The 21,027-nt window shown below is 37.0% G+C and overlaps 1 long non-coding RNA gene and 1 pseudogene across 2 annotated transcripts in view; both read left to right on the forward strand.

The window, feature by feature from the left end:
* Positions 1 to 12,191, forward strand: part of LOC136841293 (integrator complex subunit 13-like) — a 107,999-nt pseudogene extending 95,808 nt beyond the window's left edge.
* Positions 1 to 21,027, forward strand: part of LOC136840634 (uncharacterized) — a 198,544-nt gene that overhangs the window by 99,181 nt on the left and 78,336 nt on the right. For both annotated transcript variants that reach the window (XR_010853680.1, XR_010853681.1), the window contains exon 2: positions 15,475 to 16,364. This is a non-coding gene — a long non-coding RNA (uncharacterized lncRNA). The remainder of the gene's footprint in view (positions 1 to 15,474; positions 16,365 to 21,027) is intronic.

Consider the following 21,027-nt stretch of genomic DNA (forward strand, 5'->3'; position numbering starts at 1 on the left):
TTTCTGACGCTCGGGAAAAGTGTGGTTCTCGCCCTTATTGCTAGGATGTTTGTGGACGCTCCAGTATCCAGTCCTTTTCGTCTTCATTAGCAAAACTCCTCCCGTTATGGTGTGTGGCTATTTTGCACTGCTTATCTCGATGTTGCCTGTAAAATCTGTAAAACGTAGTCAAATCTGTATTACCGGGACAGATTAACTTAGAAGGAATAGTCTTCTTTGCTAAATGGTTGAGCTAAATTTTAGGTTCTTTGTTTAGGGTTGTAGGGTAAATGATATATATTTATTTCAACTTATTAAACAACAAAGTGACAGCATTTACCGTCTTGTCTTTCTGAATAATTGTGCTGGTTTTAGGATGGTACTGACGGATAGGAGTAAACAGACCTATATAGAGCTCTTTCCCGGCTGATTCTCTCTCTCTCTCTCTCTCCCTCTCTCTCTCTCTCTTTCTCTCTCTCTCTCTCTGCGCTCTCTGCTTGCATTTTACTATTATCTCCAGTTTGTCATTATTTTGTATGTGGTTCATCTGTTTGTTTGTCAGTACAATGTAAAATGTTCTCTCTCTCTCTCTCTCTCTCTCTCTCTCTCTCTCTCTCTCTCTCTCTCTCTCTCTCTCTCTCTCTCTCCCGTTGCTTTCTCACGTCTCTTAATGTCATATTGGATTCCTCCTACCTCTCTCTGTCTTATTACATGGCAGGTGGTTCATTATATAAGGGGCACATATTAGTTTTCATAACAGAGTAACTTAAGGTAAAAAAAAAAAAAAGCCTCATTTTCTCTATTTTTGGTATTTGAATATATCAACAAAAGTTGTTGTTTCTTTTATCATAATAACAGACCTTTTCTCAATTCGTGTTATGGGGTGAAGGTGCTAACCCCACTCCCACTTCCACCCTTACTCCCACGTCAACAGATGTTTTGATATATCTTGATAGTCTCCCAATGTTGCTTAATTTTTTAATTTTATGCATTATATTATGTTTTATGTTTTGTTTAATGAGTTTATTGTCTTACTGATTTCGTTTTCTTTTTCAGTAATTCACCTGCTTTGTTTTCGTAACCAAAACAGTTCCAGCAAAAATCTTTGTGATTACTCAGTTTTCAAAAATAAGTAGGCATCATCAGCAATACCGTTACTAATATGTAGCCCTATTTTACATAATAATTGTTTAATGATGTAAACATTTTCAAAACAATTTGTTTTAAAACATTAAGGCAATAGCTTTTATGAAAATGACCAGCTGACAAGGCAGAGCAGACGAATTTTTAGTAGGGAAACAGTCCTAAAATAAAGATATGACGGTGAGATGGAAAAGTTTAGAGATATTTATAGATATAAATTTTACAGTGTAATATTACCGCTTTATTATATTTTAGCTTTAATATATCTAAGGATGAATGATTTTCGGTGTAAATTATCCACTATCGAAAGCATTCAAGTTTATCAGTTTCGAAAAGTTCTGATCATCACTTTATATATAATTATTTTTGCCATTTTTAGCTAATGAATCACTGTTGATTGCCTGGTTATGATGTGGTATATTGAACACAGGGAAATTTCACACATTTTACTCTTAAAATCATATACCATAAGTTAAGTATTTTTTAAGTTGTCAGTAACTATGTTTATTGATATGATAGGTAAATCTTTAAGTTATCTAGTTTGACTCTTATTTGTTCTTGTGGAGTTGACTTAGTAAATATTTCATGCCCACTTAATCCAAGTTTACTTATTCTCTATGTGACTGTTTTGATGGTTCTGTGTTTACATTTTAGTTCCGTTTCCCATTTTGAGCGATGTCTGCATCTTGTTTACAAGACAAAAGTTCCTCAAAATATGTAATTTTTTCAGTAAAATCCAAGTTTTCAATGCTTAATGTTAATGAATGATTATTGTGATATAACTTAAGGCTTCTCCATTGTCTGTTTAGTTGTTTTTTAAAATTACGTCGTGTTTTACTTTTTAGTTCAGAGTCAACTTTTACAGTTCGTCTGCTTGTTTCTTTTACCAAACGTTCATGGCAAAATACCTTTTAAGATTTCTCACTTATGAGTGAAATGAGCTGTTACTGTGCATTTTACTACTAAAGGATAACTCATAATAAAAATTCTTAATATATTTCGTTTACTGTATTAACAAAAAATATTTTTGTATTCCAGGATTTCAAAGCTTACCAATAGATGCCTATTGTAAAAGCCCGAATTATAATAGTTACTAGTTAATGTTCTCATTTTTATTTATTTCAGCAATATTTGCGATATAAAATTTAATAACCTTTAGAATCAAAGAAAATAGGAAATTACTTCTAATCTATATGTTCTATCACTGATAAAATTTAACATATCTTAGAAAGGAAATTATTTCTTATCCATGTGTTATATCACTTTGATAAAATTTAACATGTCTTACGTACAATCGAAAATTAACTTCTTGTATAAACAAATGTAGTTGTCAGTTACTACTTTTATTTGGCTGATAGTTACTATAACCCAAATATAGCTGTCCATAACGGCGTTGTCCTCTAACTGTCCAAAGGATAACAACCATAAAATTAAATAAGAAAATGTCATTAGACCATTAAATAGTATAGCTATCTATTATACTCAGGTTTTGAACATAAATTTCTTATATAATAAAGCGGAAACAGAACATTTTATAGGTATAATTCTAGTCCTGCTTTGAAATGGCGGTTTCAGAATTTTTTTTTATGCTTTCCTTTTAGTCTCGTTTCCCCCTCAGAATTTCGTCAGTTTCTCCAACTTTTGACAAGAAAAATCGTCGAAGACTCACAAGTGGTAAGAAAAATCTAACGTAGTTTTTTGCGGAATATATTTTTTTTTTATTCAATCCAACGTTTATATAACGTTTTTATATTGTGTTGATAAGCAACAATTTGCAACGAACGAATTTTCAGTTGTAGTCTCGTTCTATAGAACCATACATTTCGTTAAAACTAAAACCTAAAAATGACAAATGCCATCTATGATATTTCTGGAGATAATTATACCGTCGGGTCTTTCAAAACCATCTCTAAAATCTATAAAAAATCAATAAATAAATAATATTAGAACTGCTCGGCAGTAGCGTTCAATTTTGTGATGTCATTGGGTAGTTTTTCGTCTGCTAACGTAGTCAAATAGCGGTATCTGGCAGCCCCCGTGGCCACACTGACTACGGCCACTTCCATCATTGTGAAAAACCACACAGTAAAATAACGCTTTATATTTTTGTATATAAGCTTTGCCAACAAAAGAAAATGCCTGAAATAATAAAATCTATACTAAATATGCTTGTTTATTTAATCTTGAAAGTTTATATTACGTCAGTTTTGTATAAGGAAGCATATAATATGATTGTCTAAATCTGCACATTCACGGTATCTTATGTATAAAATATAATTGATAAAAATATTTGTGTGCAAAATAAGTATTTATATCTCCAGTCGTAAAAAAATTGCCAAAATGTATAGATATTTTTGAAGTCGACTATCCAATCTGGATGACAGTCAACTTAAGAAGACGACGAAAAATTTTAGCACACTGCTTTGCTCCCAGGTCCCTGCCTTCGTCTTGTTCGAGAATCGTCCTGTGATTTGCAAATGTTTTCTTAGTGGCTCATCATATCACCGTCTGAACTGCAGTAAGTGTGGTTGGTGTATAATGCAAGTTATAAGTTTGATTAAATTTCATGTAATGTACCTATTGGTAAGATTATCGAAATATCTCAATTGCCTATTGATGTTAGAGTAATTACAACTAGTGATTTTATTCTTTTCTACTTATATGTTAACCTTAGTGTATACTGTGACATGATAGGCTTATCACTGGCATCTGTAATGATAGGCTACTGTAGGTGGTATAACTTGTAGGTTATGCCTCCCAAAAAAAAAAGATGAGGATGACTGGTTAGCTAATGAGGATTTCAGCCCATGGTTGTCCCGTGTTGAAGGAGATCCTGAGAAAGCACTCTGCAATATATGCAACAAACAGTTTAATGCTGAGCTATCTACCATCAAACGGCATAAGCTGAGTTCGTCCTGGTTATCTTATAATGGCTGTCAAGTGAGAAGTAGAAAAGTACTGTGCATTATATAAATAGAATACATATGCATACCATACAAGTAAGCTACAGCACATGCATAAATATATATACATTATATTATGTGTATGTGTTATATATGGTATATATTTAAAACATATATACATAATATTATTTGGAGCTCCAATGAATGCCATCCTTCTTTATCATATATGAAATGCGATTTTCTTTCTTTCTTTCTTTTTCTGCTATATCAACAGACCCGAAACGCTCACATCACCAACGAAGAGCACTGGTTGCAGAATCGGGAGGAACTTAGAGATCATCCAACAGAGAATCTCCGTATTAATAAAAGAGTAGCATTAGTCGCAAAATTAATGGTATGTTTTATTGCTGAACATAATTTGCCATTCACCATTGCTGACCACCTGGTTGAATTGTGCAAGGCAATATTTCCAGATTCGGCCATTGCTCAGGGTTTATGCTTGAAAAAGACCAAATAGACAGAGATAACTAAAGCCCTAGGTAAATGTGTCACTAATGAATTAGTTGGTAAGTTGAAGACTCACAAATTTTCAGTTGTAATAGACGAGTCCACTGATGTCAGTACCACCAAATGTTTGACTGTTTTTGTTAAATATGATTTTAAAGCCAGTATGTTAAAAACCGGAACGCTAGAATTGCTTAATGTACATGATAATGACACAGAATGTGCTGGATCAACGGGGGACCATTTACATAAATTACGTTATCAATATTTATTTTTATCGGATTCCCTATAATGTGGACAATTTTTGTTATTGCCAGCTGATGGGGCTTTTGTTTGTATGGGTGACCTTAAGTTTCTTAACTAGCAGGTTACGGTTGACGATTTTCAGGTGTATTTGCCACAGCATCCACTTTATGTATAAGCTGCAAAAATTTTGCCCAGGCATATCTTGGATTTTCTGAATGCTGTTACATATTTTTCATGCGTAAATAAATTCAATTTTGAGGCTCAAAAGTTTTTATTGAAACCCCACAGCTAATTCTGCATGCTTGTCAATTCAGGTGGTTTTTTCTTTCATCAAACTTTCACAGAATCATTGAACAGTGGGAAGCATTGACGTTTTATTTTATTGGCCAAAAGGTTAGGAGAGGCTCAAGTCTGTTACGTACATTGTTAAAACATAAAAGACCCAGCAATTTTCTTATATTTCAACTTTCCTAATTTTATCCTGCCAACTCTTAGTGAAGCTCAGACGACAATGTTTCAAATGGAAGGTCCATCTGTTCATTTGTTGCATGAAAACATAATTCAGTTTTCAGAAATCTTCTAGGTCTTTTTCAGAGAGGTCATAGTCAACCCTGATTTGATGGCTTTTGATCCAAATTAAGTGCCAATCACAAACCTCTAAACCAGATATATTTGGTCAGCTATCCACGCGCTTCTACAGACTGGAAACGTAAAAACCAGGTATGGTTGAATTTGTACAGTTACGTTGCCGGGATTTAATAATTACTATGTGCCAGGAATTACAGAAAGGTTTGATCTTAACTCGCTCTTCTGGCGTATGGCGTCCTTCTTGGTTGAGAAGCTGTTTGACAGCAAAAGTAGAAATTTATGCCTTCTCTATCTGATTTTGTTAAGCTTGTGCCTCGCCTGTACTCTGGAGATTGCAAGCTCTGGATAATGAATGGCGGAACATAGATACATTCCGTTATATCAGAGTTGAAAAAGACGATCTTGACATTATCTTTGTATGATAATTTTGGGAAAGTAACGGATAATGAAGGTGTCTGTAAGTTTAATAATTTATCTCATTTGCTTTATGGTTTAGCACTCCCCAGAACAACCCTGCTGAAAGATTATTTTCGAAATTAAATCTTATAAAGACTGATAAAGGAATCGTTTTCAAATGCCAGCCCTCCAGGCATTAACTGTCCTGTCAGAAGCAGTTCGATTACATGACTGTTGTTATAAATTCACGCCCCCGGATGATATGTTGAAATGTATGACTGGTTAGTTTTTATAAGATATTTTTACGTTCGTTGTTTTTTATACACCTGATATATATAGTTGTCGGTTTACTAATAATATATATGTTTTATATATATATATATATATCATATATATATATGACATATATAGTAAACGATAGTTCGCCATATGCAATCATAATTTTAGTATTATGTCATAGTACATAACATGTTTTATGGACTAATATTTTCAGGTCATTTTTAGTAGTAAATGAAACAAGTTACTGTTAGTTGTAGGTTTTTGCATTTATATAATATTGAAATTTCTGTTTAATTGTTTGTGGACCTTTTATTTTTTCATGAAACAATATTAATTTTCAAGTTTTTTTATTAAATGAGAAATTTCACGATGATTTCTAAGTTTTACATATTGCCTATGTACAGAATATTATGCTGATTTTTTATGGATCTCTATCTTATTTTTGTAGCGTTTTTATAGTTAAGGCTTGTTAATGAATTAAGAAGTTAAACCTGGTAGTCTTAAGTTGTTACATTAAGTAGTTTTACGTTTTACATATTCGTTTTCAACATTTCTTTTAAGGATGTACAAAGTACGCTATAATGTGGATTATTTGTTTTTAGAAATTTCTATTTTTATTTATATGTTATTGATCTCTTAAGTTTATTAGTCTGAGAATTTTGACGATAGTTTTTAAGTTGTTACATAATGTTTATGTCCTAAATTGTAATATTAAATTTTCATATATCTTGTATTTACATATGCTGTTGATATTTCATGTTTGTAAATAAATTGAAAAGTTGAATTTAAGTGTTTTATACTCAGCTAATATAGAATAAATTGTCATATTTGCAATGACGTTTTCTAAAGCACTATACTTCAAAGATTATAAGTGAAACATATACTCAGTATTGATGTTTTGTATATTTTCCTACCAGGTTAGTTTGTCTTAAATGATTACGTTCTCTGTAACTAACTGGGGCAAAAAAGAAAACCAAACAATTCTTAACACTCATGTTTCTCCAACTAAGCGTTCGACAAATCTCTACGTGTAGTCAGACGTCAGAGTCAGGCGTCGACGAAAGCAACCGCTCTTGACATTGACCTGGAACCCGTGTCACGTGATTGGACCAGCTTAAATCTTTTTCTTCCCGTCATTTGTTCTGCTGTTTATCGTGGAACTGATAAGTACTTCATTATACCGGATGTAAGTCTCGTTCCAGGTAACGTTGGTCTTTGTAGATACGCATTCCAAGGCGGTATGTTAACATAGCCGCAAATAGGTGGAAATACAACATTGTAGCAGATGATTAACAGAACTTTTATAGGATACCAATCACCCCCTTCAGTGTTAAATTGTGTTCATAGCGAAAAAACAGAAACTGTTGTTCATGTGTCTTACTGAGATTGGGCATATTTAAGTAACTTTCCACTGAAATTCTAGATTAGACTTGGGTAGCCTAGGTTCATAGGCAAAGGCGTAGGCATAAATCTATTCCGTTCTTAGGTTAGGTTACCCTACCAATGCTAGGTGAGAGTTTTTACACGGTAATTTCAAATGAAAGTGTGTCGTAAGGAATATATTGGTCTTTGCAAGGAACCTCGGTGAATATTTTTTCAATGTTAAGAGTTTAGCAAGACCAGAACAACTTTAGGAGACAGACAGTGGGTCAAAGAGTATTATTGTGGTATTGGTGGAGAAGGAAAATGGCTAGAGTTTTGATATGAAACCGTAGGCATATAGATGGTATATGGAACCAAAGCAGTTTTAGCAGTATTGTTATGTATTTTGAACACCTGAGCCTCAGTTGTGGGATATAAAATTTATGACGTGATAGTTGATTAACTGTGACATTTAAGTGTTGCATAAACATAATTTGATCTTACTACAGTTGTCGGTTCACTAATAATTTGTTGTTTTATTGTGGAATTATATCATATACTGTAGGTGGTGAAATATACAGTAAACGATAGTTCGCCATGTGCAATCAGAATTTCAATTATGTCTTTGAAACTTGTTTTTATGAGCTCAGTATGTTCAGGTCAGTCTAGGTAAATGAAACAAACAGAAAGTTAGATGTCTGTTTGTGAGGTTTTCATCAGATGGCTGATTAAGTACTGATATTGCATTTCATGTTTTAAAGGAAACAATGCATTTGAGTTGCTGCATTTATCGATGAATGGGCATTTTAATGTTGTTTTCTACAGTGTTGTTACTGTAAGCTCGAGTTAGATTTATGCATATACAAAAATGATTAGACACTGAGCGTTATGCTAACAAGAGGAGGTATTGACTTTCCTGTTCGTAGTCATAGGAAGAGTTTATTACTGATACAGTCATTAAACTTGAGTTGATTTATAGTTTCCAGCATTGCTTTTAAGGATGTTTTGCGTTGCTAACCATGTATATGTTTGCAAACATTGCGATTTGTAGATTACTTATTGCAAAGAGGACATCCAGGTTTTTATAAGTTGGGTATTTTACCATACTAAATTAGCTTATTCGACATTTCAGTCGATGTATTGTAATTATATATGAAAGTAAAAAAGATCCTGTACCTGGACAATATGAGAAGTGGAATTTAAGTGTTCTGTATAGTTTGAGCTCTGTTCAATAAATGTACGGAATATCTGCGGATCAAGAAGTGTGTTGGAAGCAGTTTACACCACAGATATAAGTTTAGCAAATACTTTTTAGTTAAAAGCTTGCTGTACCTTATTTGTTTCCATAATGTGCAGTTTTCCTGATATACAAAGCAGAGGTCCTTTATCCAAATCTCACCTCAGATCTCACCTTAAATCTCGACGTCTCAAGGAGAAGTGGCGCTCTATCTCTTCGTGAGTGGGTGGTTGGTACCCCCCTTGATGGACTCGTTGCTGTCAAGCTTCCATGACCAAAGCAACTTCTCCGAACGTGACCCACAAAACACAAAGATGTATATATCTAGCTTAAATACAAATTATCATTGTGATATTTGTTCGCATTAATCAGTTGAAACTGGGTATTAAAAAGACTTAAACACTGTTCTATAACACGCTCCTGTTTTGTCCGTAAACTCAGGTATAGAAGTCTCAGTCTTTGCCGACAGTTCAGTTGATGGATTTGTTATTCATGTATAAAGAATGGGCTATTAGATTATTCGAGATGATAGTTTAAATAGTAGTACAATCATTTCTGTCAGCTGCATTGAACAGACTGAAAGGAATTTTAACTTTTTCGCCATTATATTAAATGACATTGGTGAGATGTTAAGAAGATAAAAATTTAGTGACAGTGCCAAAGAAAATGTACTTCTGAAGGTTTGACATCAGGCCTTTAGAAGTGAATTGCAGAACTTTAATATAAGTAACTACCACGAGCCTCAAGGAAAAAGCAAAGACAAGACCTGAGCCATTCAGGTGTCTTCAAAGATAGAGAAGGAAATACCTTAGTATGGATGTTGCCATAAAACGATGCTATTTAGATTATTATCAACACTTTCTAAACGCAGAATATGAAAAAGAGGGGTTTTGGGGGGGGGGTGTTGTGGTGGGCGGTGGTGGATACAGTTTAATAGGATAAGTAAAGAAGTCTTTAATAAGTAAAATGAAAATGGCAAACCTCATGGTCCATCAGAGGAGTAAATTAAAATGTTAAAGGTACTTGGTAAAAAGTTTGAAGCAATCTGGTGTTAGAGAGGTAATGCTAAATACCAGAGAAGGGAGTCTGTTGGTAAATGTGTTAAAACAGAAGGGGCTTGTTATGGAGTAATTAAGAGGATTCAAATTAGAGAGCATTAAGAAGGCATACTTATTGATAAATTATGAGCAATTATGAAGAGGTACAGTGATGCATGTTTTATAGGAAGACAGTTAAAGGAAGAAAGGCTGGTGGTAAATGGAAGCTATACCTTCATTTTATAGAATGTGAAGGGCGGTACTGTTTCGGTGTCTTAGAAAGTGGAAAATGCCAGAGAAGTTGGTTAGGCTGGCTGAAACAATGTACAGTATAAAGAGAAAAAGTACTGCAGGAATAACAGCCTGTGGCAAAACGGAAATATTGCAATACACTCCCTGAACACCTGAATTCGCCCTTAATCCCACTAGCCCGAACAACTCTCAATTACCAATGCACTATTGGGAATTTTAACAGCCAGCGTTACCAATGCTGCAGGTAAAATCTTGTCACTTGAGCTACCATAACAAACAGTTGGCAACGCTGACACAGGTGTGCACCGACACTCCACTTTCGTCAATTGCTTTTTGTTCACGCTGCTGGAAGGTTGTTTCCTTCTGCAGTGCGAGGTTTTAATCCTATTGCCCGACTTCTCTTTGTATTTTGGACCTCTGGTGAAGACCTGGATTGTATATACCGGTTTCTTGTCCTGGTTTTTCTGGATATTTTCGACGTGGAACGTCTTTTAGAATTGGACTCACTGGTTCCCAGTCTTGAATGGTCATCATGGACTCTTTCACCTTCTACTACCGTGCCTTCGGCTTCGACGTCGACCTCGATTGCCCCTATGACTGTGGGAGCTGGAGCTCATCGCTTCTTCCTGCCAGAGATGGAGGAGTACCTTGAGACACGATAGACATTCTGTCAGGTATGTAGGAAGGTTAAGTATGATGTCCAGACTCACTGCGATGAATGTGCCTATTGGAAGGCACAAGAAATGGAGGATTACATTCGTCATCGCAAGTCTATGGTTTGTAAGGGCAGCAGATGTTAGTCAGATTCTCATTGCCTCAGGTGTCTCAGGCTTATGCTACAGATCAGTTGATGGATTTAGCAAGTTCAGAGGTAGTCATACAGGATAGATTGCAAGTAGTATGGAAAATTTAAAGGCTAGTGTTCTTCAACATTTCTCAGATAGGGATAGTAGTAGTGTTAGGATGTCTAATCCTTCTTCCTTTTTAGCTCCCTGCCTGTTCCAGAACCAGCCCTAACAGGTGCTGAGGGTAGTGGCAGAACCGCAAGCCTCTGAGTGGGTAGGGTCTGCCAGCCCCCTCAGCGCGGAGCAGGCAGTGAAGGGTTCCCTCCTACCCCCTTGTAGCATTGATAAATTTAATGTTGATAATGTTAATCAGGATCTAGGTGTGTTAAAGGAGGATAGGTTTGGGTTGGGTAGTGAGCAGAAGGTACTAAGGGTGCAGAGTCGTTCTCCTGGACGGGTTCCAGTTTCGGGTTCAAGTGGTTTTTGTGCTCTGGCAAGAGTTTTGCCTTCATCGCTTCTTTTCGGTCTGGCTCAGTCACAAGTCAATGTTTCAGTTACGGTGGTGCAGAATCCTCCTTCTTTTGCTCCTAACTCACTTCCGACTGTTTCTGAATCGCCTACTGTAGGTTCCCCCTTCTGTGTTCTCTACTCCTCCATCTAGTAAGGTGGATTCTTGTGTCCTTATGTGCCTGCTATTCCTGTCTCCAGCCTTTCCTTCCTCAGTACAGTCTTCTCCAGTAGGAGGAGCTTCCGGACAGGTGAAAACGCAGTTTAGGCAGAATTTGGCCGCAGGCGTCTCATGTTCCATCCCTTGGGGTATGTACAACCCCTTGCTTCTGCTTCAAGCGGCTGTTCCGGTAATGTCAGGTATTTCACAGGGTTTGCCTGTCGCTTCCAGTTAGGGTTTGCACTCCACAGTTTTGGTAGGGCTTGCGGTACATTCTTTGAGCGGTCCGCGCTTTTCGTTGCCTGCATTTTCCGTGGCGGTAACTCTGAGGGTAGCTTCTATGTCTTTCATTCTCCCTCCTTCTTCTTCATCTTCTTCCATCCCTCTGCAAGCGGTTTCGTTTGTGCATCCTCCTTCAGGGTTTAGTAATGTGGGTTTGGCTACTCTCACTCGTCTTCCCTTGGTAATAATGGGGAATCGGCTCTGGGTTTTTCTCGGTTCCACCTTCTCTTCCCGGCGGGTTCAACTATGCAGATTTAGCTCCGGGTACCCGATTAGGTGTGGGTGCGCAGCATTCTGATTAGGGTGGTCCGCTTGCGGACTCTTCATCGTTGTCCGGGCTTCGTTCAGTTCCTCCTCCTTTGTCAGTCTTAGACCTGTTCGGACATTGCGGAACAGGATTCTTATCCAGAGGTGCAAGAGATTCTGGCGGACTTAGAATGTCCTCTTGCCAGCAGTAACGATTACAGACGCATGCTTGAGTATGTTACTTCTTCGTGCCCTCAAGCAAGAGCTCCAGACCTCCCGATTTAGTCAATTCAGTCTTTTTTTGAGAGTTTTTATGACACTAAAGGTTGGGAAACTCTGTCCGCTTCCGCATACACTTCTTGTCTCTCTGCGGAATCCTTCCCGTCCGCTGTCAAAGAATGCAATTAGATACTTTTGGAGGGAGGTGATTTCCCAGGCTTCTCAGGGTTGTTCTTCGTCATCTTAAGCTCTGTATTTCCCCGACCGCACAGTATTAAGAGTATGTCCACTTCATCTTCCTTTCATTCGGAGTATGTCCAATTCATCTTCCTTTCTAAGGAATTATTCAGTGCCATCTGTTCTGGAGGCAGCTACTTGGACGTCCGTCTCAGTGATTACTTTCTTTACTTAAGAGACGTTCGATTCGCCTCATAGCGTGTAGCGGTGAAGTCTAGTATCTAGGGTGCGTTCATTTAGCTGAGGTGGTATTCACTTAGTGCGGAGGTTCGGAGGGTTATTCTCTTAGTCCACGTGTAGCGTTGAAGTCTATCATCTAGGGTGCATTCATTTAGCTGAGGTGGTACTCACTTAGTGAGGAGATTCTTAGGTTAACCAGATAGAGGAATTCCTTTTAGTCTTCAGAATTCTTAGGCAACAGTGATAGTATAATCACATGAACTTAGGTTTAGTACATTTTAAGTATCTTAGTCTTTGATAGTTTCCCTATGAGAGTCCAAGGAGGTGCTCTAGTAGGCTAGGCTATTTCGTCGGCGCTGAGATACTTCTTCGCTCGTCGATTGTCGGGCCTTATCTGGAGGATCAGTGGCTCGGCACACTGCTTCATTTCCCTCCATACATGAGAGGCTATGAATAGCCACATGGGAGGTTCACATTACTCCTCCGTACATGAAAGGTTCTGAAGAACCACGTGGGAGGTTGACGGACCGAGACAGTACGGACCTGACGGGCGATCAAAGTACTCTCCAGCATGTCTCATCACCAAAAGCATCGATTGATAAGGTGAGTGTATAATTAAGTAGATATCCTATGCAGAGCAGATTGGTAAGCTGCCATCTCTGCAGTTGTAAAAAGGGGTTGGGCCGCAAACTTAGATCGTTCTCCTGGAGGGCCAGTGGCTCTGCACTCTGCCTCACTCTCCTGCATACATGAGAGGTTCTGAAGAGCCACATGGGAGGTCGACGGACCAAGAGTACTGACCTGACTGTTGATCAAAGTACTCTCCAACATGTCTCTTCATAGAAAGCATTGATTGATATGGTGAGTGTATGACTAAATGGATATTTTATGCAGAGCAGATTGGTGAGCTACCATCTCTGCAGTTGTCAAAAGGCATGCAATAGAATAGATCCCTCCTCCTCTAAATGTTGTTAATCAGGCGAATTCAGGTGTTCAGGGAGTGTATTGCAATATGAAGTTTTCATAATAAAACTAATATTGTAATACTTACCTGAACACCTGAATGATTCCCACCTTCCTTTCCCCACATCAATTTTGACCTTGAATAAATCAATTGACGAAAGTGGGCGTGTCGGCACACACGTGTGTCATCGTTGCCAACCGTTTGTTATGGTAGCTCAAGTGACAAAATTTTACCTGCAGCGTTGATAACGCTGGCTGTTAAAATCCCCAATAGTGCATTGGTAATTGAGAGTTGTTCGGGCTAGTGGGATTAAGGGCGAATTCAGGTGTTCAGGTAAGTATTACAATATTAGTTTTATTATGAAAACTTCATATTGTAATACTTACCTGAACACCTGAATGATTCCCACCCTCCTATTCCCACATCAATTTTGACCTTGAACAAAGCAATTGACAAAAGTGGGAGTGTCGGCAACACCTGTGTCAGTGTTGCCAACCATTTGTTATGGTAGCTCAAGTGACAAGATTTTACTTGCAGCGTTGGTAATGCTGGCTGTTAAAATTCCCAATAGTGCATTGGTAATTGAGAGTTGTTCGGGCTAGTGGGATTAAGGGCGAATTCTGGTGTTCAGGTAAGTATTACAATATTAGTTTTATTATGAAAACTTCATGTTTGAAATTAGAGTTCGACTTACATCAAGGATTGGTGCTTTGGCCACTTCTGTTTATAGGTGTATTGAATAGAGGAATAAAGGAATCAAGCGTGATAATGGCAGAGACTGAAGAGATTCAAAGAAGGATAAGAAAATGGTAGGAATCTCTTGGAGAAGGTAATGTGAATGTAATATGGGTAAAACTAAGGTCATTGTGTCCAGTAGGCAGGGAAGGGATAGGCTTGAAACAGGTACAGTAGAGAATTTCAAAGACTTAGGGTAAATTTAAGCTCAGAGGCAGGGTGTGTAGCTGAGGTTGAAAATAGGATAAAAGCAGCTTAAGGGAAATGGGAGAGTTAGCAGGGTTAATGTGTGACAGAACAATACCAAATGAACCGGAGGGAAAGACCTATTGTGATGGTGAATGGCTCGGAGGCATTGCCATTATAAGAGGTGCAAAATAATGAGCAGGGGAACGAGTACTGCTTGTTTATTCAGAACGCAGGCCGCTTATAAAGCGGCGTGCGGACGTCACACAGAGGAATACAATAGGATTCAGGTGACCCGAGGTCAATTACTCTCGGTATTAATTATAATGGATAAATACAAGTAACATAAAAGGTAAGTTAACAAGAATTGACATAACATTCTAACACATGTGCAAAGAAAACAGATTCAAATGAATTAGTAATAGATGCATATTTACACAGGAAAAATATGGCTAATTTTGCTTGACCCAATCTCCTAGGAGTGTTATCGAAGAAAACGGGCAGTTCACCATAGAAAATCCGCTTAGCGAGGACTTTACACCATTATAAAGGGGAGAGAAACGTAAAGAGGAGCAAACAAAAATGAGATCTTGCTGCATGCACGCTGAAAAATTAATATATTAAAAGTGACGGGGTGGTAAACGTTACTGGTATGATGAAAGCCACGACTGAAGTGGTGTTGGCAAGTGGTAGAGATGAATGCTAAGGAAGGAGGGGAGAGGACTTCAGTGGAACCTGTTATGGGTAAAAGGTCAAGAGGCAGGCAGAGGATTTAGATGGCAGGATAAAGTAAAAGAGGATTTGGAAAAGGTGGTTTGAGCAGAGGAAGATGCTGTCATTGGAGTTAGTTGTACAGGACACAGCAGGGAACCAACCCGTTAGCTTAGGGTTAGTGGTATGGGGTAGTGGTGTGAAAGACAATGACGATAAGTATTAGTGATTTTCTTTGTCCCTTCAATATATAACCTAGGAATTGCGTAGTCCGGTTACTCTGTGCATTTAATTATTTTCGTGATAAATAATTAATGTAGATTCTTTTTCTTTCAGGCAAGGCTGTGCTTTGGGGCCCACGACCATGTCAGCTCGTTCGTAAAGACAATTCAATACAACTCAAAAGTTATTTCAAAATATTAGGCAGTTCTTTAGTTATCTCAATAAAACCAAATGTAACTCTGCAATCTTAGCAATAGTTATATGCCATCCCATGTAACAAAGTATTTGTTTCCATTCCAGAACACTAATTCCAGATAAAGCATTTCAGCCAATAAATCCAACCTTCTAACAGAGAACTAAGAATTGTCCTTCCACAAAGCAAGACTATTGCAGGGTTCAATTGCTAGTGCATTGGTTTGAGTTGATGGTAAATCGACAGTTTAGGCTTCTTAAATTAAGTATATTCATCAGTAAAGTTATTGGAAAACACTCTGCTAAGTGGGCTGTTGTATACTTTGTTTTGGCTCAAATTAGAATCACATATATCATAATTATGTTGGTTAATAGGATTTATAACTGTATATTAACAAAATCACACACTAGCTTTAAGCTGTTTGTGGTATAGTAGACACACAAAATCAGTCAGTTAGCTATAGTATTTTAATGGTAAAATTGCCAGGCAAGAATCTTTTGAAATGTGCAAAATATCAGGATCAAGTACACCTCAGTCTAGTTGAGAATCATACTTGTACACAACATTGTCTAGCAAGTGCAGCAGTTTTCATAAAAAGAAAGACTGTAGGACATTTTAAGAAATCAGAATTTAGTGTTTAAATTATTTTTATTGAGAAGACTTGGGTTGTATTGAATTCAATTCATGGATGAGCAGAGATACCTTCAGCCTGTGTCTAAATGACTTTGTACTGAAACCACCGGACTTCAACATCAAAATTGGAAAAAGGATTCATGATAGGATGGGAGTCAGCCAGGATACAGTAAAATCAGTAAGTTTATGAATTTTGAATATTGATTTTTTCTATCTAGTTCGATAACTTTTAAAAAATATATATATATATTGTGTCATCTGCATATGGTGTTTTGTGAAGCAGAAGCATCAGACACACCACAAGTGATAAGAGTAATCAGACATTAATCAATCTGTTCTTTGAACTGTAAACTTTGTGCAGCACAGAATGTTAATTATTGCTTAATAATATTAGATATGTTTAGTCTTAATGTACGCCTATTAGATGAATGTCAAGTTCTTCCTATTTTAATAACTTTAAGGTCCACATATGATAACCGCATTATTAACTTGATTGACAAAAGAATTGTTGGGTCATACTTTATAGACTACTTGTGAGCTATTTGGAGGTAAATTACTTACTAACGAGCAAGAGGTACAGCAAAATGTAAAATGCCTTGAAAATTTTAAACCTCTAAATTGGAATTCAAAACCTAAAATTTTAAATTCAATATATCTAATTAAGGTTCAGGGAAGTTTAAGTTTTCTAAGATATTTAAGCCCACTAATATGTGGACAATAGATATATTTTAATGAAACTCTAACTCCTGGACAAGTTATTTGCCTTTAGACTAGGTTTCATAAATTCATTAAAAGGGGTGGGGGCCAGTAAACTTGATCCCTTGATCAATCCTGTGACTCAGGTTGCTTCAGTTCAGTTTCCTCCTAGTCCTTTTTATCCAGTTGCTCAGACAAATTGAGTCATATTTGTGCCTGTCAGCAGAAGGTGCACCTTAATAGGGTCCTTTACCTGTGAATAATTTTCCAAACTCTGCTCCCTACTTTGAGGGCTCTTTTGACTCACTTAAACTTCTAATCAGGTTGTCTGACCAGCAAGGGAGTTGCTTCCTCAAATAGTTACATATATGTCATCCTTCATAGTTGGTCAGTAACCAGTTAATGAGTCCACAACATCAGTGGTTTTATTGTCCGTGTCAGTGCCTGTGACCAGCATGGGCCCAATTTCGTTGTCTCTACCAACCCTTAGAGCTTGGCTGTTTCTCATCTACAGTATACTAATGGTTTCCTCTGTGGTTGTGCACTGTCAGATTTCTGTACATAACTAATTTAACATCTTGACAGTTGAGTAAAATGTCTGTCAATAGATTAAATACCTATCATAATTACGGATGAGAAATTGCAAATCCAACCAAATAAGGTGCTTTTTGTACTTAAGACACCAAGAAGGCCTGTAATTGCAGCAACCATTTCTTTAAGCAGGGAAGGGGAGGTATTTGTCCTGTCATTAGAAATTGTATCCACACAGGAGGGCACTAAAGATTCTGAAATATCTTGGGCTTGGTGTCATTCAAATTAAATTTGTCAGCAATTTTTAGCTTAGACTAATAAGTATGGTGACTAATGTACCGTTTGTGAACTGGTTTCCTCAACACTTTTGTTTGCAGTTCCATGTTGAGATGTTTCAATTGGGCATTTGCTGGTAGGTTGGTAGATATGGATAGATTTTAGGTTCCTGCTTATACTTGTCACTGGTTTTGGTTAAAAAAATGACCTTGCCAGGCCCTGTTCCTGATTTGCCTAGTAGATCTCTGCTACTGTAGCATATATGAGCCGTTTTTCTAAAGTTCTAAAATACCATGGCCTCAAGACTCTTAGATCAAATACTCAAAAGTATAGCTATGCTTGAAATTGAATCTGCTTTGATATCTGCTTTCTCAAGACTTTGTAATGTTATGAGAGACCTTCCATCATTGTATAGCAACACAATGACATTGCCAGTCATTATATGAAGGTTCTAAAATGTGTTGATAGCAAGATAATCAAACTTTGTCTAATATATTATAAAATGCTGTTTAACTTAGTACTGTACTTTATTTCTTTCTCACAATGAAAGGAGAAAACCTAGTAGGTTAAATTATTCCAGCCTTTCAGGAAAGAAAACCTGTATATTTCGTGTTCATAAGTATGATGATTTATGTTGGTGGATATTTAGTTGCAGTGAAATATTAGTGCAGACAGGATTTATTTTTCTTATACAGCACTGAGCAGTTTTAGCTAAGGTTACCGTGAAAGTCATTGGATCCAAATATCTGTTCTTAAATATAAACAGGATGTTATTTTTAATGTTATAAATTAACATGTTGCAAGTGTTTAGTTACCAAATGACAAAGAATTCACCTGAAAGAGATTTGTAATATATCGTCAGATTCTTTCCAGGTAAAACAAGGCAGCTATAACTTAGTCAGGCACCTACCTTGATGGGTTGGTTTGGCAAGCCATGTCTGTTGATACTGTTTGTCATTGATATGTCAATTCTAATATTAAAGCAACCAGCTATCAGGTCATGACTACAATGAAGTGAAATAACAATTACTGTTGATTTATTACCACAGCTCCCCATTGTGTGTGCATGTTGAAATAACTCTGCCACTAGGTAAGAGCGTCTACTTTGCTACTTATCACATTTCTGACTAAGAGAACTATGCCTTGGGTGAATTACCTCTCAGCTGGAACTGTTGAGGAGGCTTGCCTTTATTAACAGCATTGCTCAAATAGCTCAAGATAAGCATAAGAAATCTTCTTACTAGATGCAATGTCTAAACTTCCAGTAATGCTAAAGTATTCTTTTGGCTTTTGGGTGAAAAAATCTTCTGATTATGAAGATTTTATTTTTATCATAGGTTGGAGTACTCTCCTGAAAATTCCATGCCGTGTTCACTTTTCTGAGTAGTTGGCTGTAATATCACAAAGACTGGGTCTATAGAACATCATATCTGGTACATCCAACTCCTTAAAAGATATAAGTGGGGAATATTCTTGTATGATCATAAGAGAAGAAATGCTGAAAATTTTATATTGGCCAAAAGTTACTGGTTACAACATCAGAATTAATATTACAGTAAAGACAGTTTTTCATAAGTCTCCTTCCTGGATATCTTGGGAAACAAAGGTTGATTTCTTAGAAGATCTTTCTATTGATCTTTATACTTAGACAATGTAAATAAAACTATAATTTATAGTTCTCATTTAAGGGTACTAAGTTAGTACAGAAGATCCTTCTGTGTGTGTGTGCCTCTACCAGTATGGTGGGGGAAGGGGGAAGACCGATATAAAAAAAGTTTCCTCTTCAGCATTGCAGTGGAGATTGGGGATTTCCAGTCCTCAGTAGGAGGTATTATAACTAGTCAGTATTCCACCATAAAGCCAGCTCTGAGGCTATTTTCTAAGTCTGACAAGTGATTGTCGAGATGGGATAAGCCCACATATAACTTCCTTTGTGTTTTCTAGTTGTATTCCAGGTTTCTCTGTTAGTACTGTTGGAAAGCATAAGACTCTTTCAAATGTTAAAGAAAACTCCTTTGTAGGGAGTCCAAGGAGGGTAAAGTTACCAATGACAGAAGCCATAGCTGTTCAGGGATTTGACCAGAAAATGGCTGTTTTGTACATCAGCAAATGCTTGCTTAACATGCAGTGTCTTACAATCTAGTGAAGTGATTCTGTAGTTTTTACAGGCAGAATGTTCTCAAGGAAATGTATATTGGCCAGAAAAAAACTAGTTTATTTTTTTTATAGCATATAAGAAAATCAATGATTTTCCTTACATTTCAACATTTTGTATTTGGTTTTGAGATTTCATGGAGGATTTTCTTCCATGTCTTTGTTACAGAAATTGAGTCTTATATTTAATCAGGAAGAATTTGAAAAACATTTAACAAAAGACAAGTGGTTAGAGGCAATATATTTGTGAAGATGTTAACATTTGTCTAACTGGTTTTTCAGTTGTCATAATGGCTCCTTCAAGAGAATTCTGCCAGTTGTAGAGGCTTTCTTCAAAATGGCTGGGAATATTATCAGTCAGTGGCTCATCTTTCATTTAAAGATGACATTTTGAGCCCGTTTTCTGTTAATGAAGATGAGGGGAAGGCAATAGCTACTTCTCTAGCTTTCTATAAAGTCTGAAAACGATGTCCATCCAGTCTAGATTGTGGACTAACACATACTGGAATTTTTCTGGCCAGTGTTTTCGAAATTCTTCTCATTATTTGAGGACTCGTGTGACCACGTTTAGGAGAAGTGCAGGTTCTCTAGGAGCAAAAACAGTCATATAATTCAAAGGTGCTTGGGTCAGGAGCTGAAGCTAATCCCCTTGGAATTTAGTGTTATTTTTTCCATTTGTTTGTTGTGTTTTTATGGTTGGTTGAAACAGAGTGCACAAAGGTCTCTCTCTTTTTCATCCCAGGAGATAACAAAATACTTTTTGTTAGAATGTCCTGGTCAAAGGTGACTTTTTTTTTGGTTTTAAGACTCCTTGTACTTTTTTTGACCTATACATGTTTTATTATACAACATTGCCCCAAATTGATATGATTCAGGTAGAGGGCTCTGTCTTGTAAGTGGGTTACTGAAATTGTCACGATCCATAACAGGCTCTGTCATGTAAGTGGGTTTTATCCCCATTGATTTGATCCAGAAGGGCTGTCAGTCTTAGGTCACTTCCTCGCTGAAGCTCTTGAGGCATGCAGACTCATAGACAGTATCCATGAAGTCTTCTGCCCAATCAGGTAAGAACCATGGTTTTGTTTATTCCTACAACATATGTTGTTTTCCCGTTTTTAGTTCTAGCTGTCTCTTGCCCTCCTCCAAGGGTGCCAATCAGCTAAGTATATATCTGACAGGTAAGT

The sequence above is a fragment of the Macrobrachium rosenbergii genome, chromosome 8, assembly GCF_040412425.1.
Source record: "Macrobrachium rosenbergii isolate ZJJX-2024 chromosome 8, ASM4041242v1, whole genome shotgun sequence".
NCBI classification, from domain to species: domain Eukaryota; kingdom Metazoa; phylum Arthropoda; class Malacostraca; order Decapoda; family Palaemonidae; genus Macrobrachium; species Macrobrachium rosenbergii.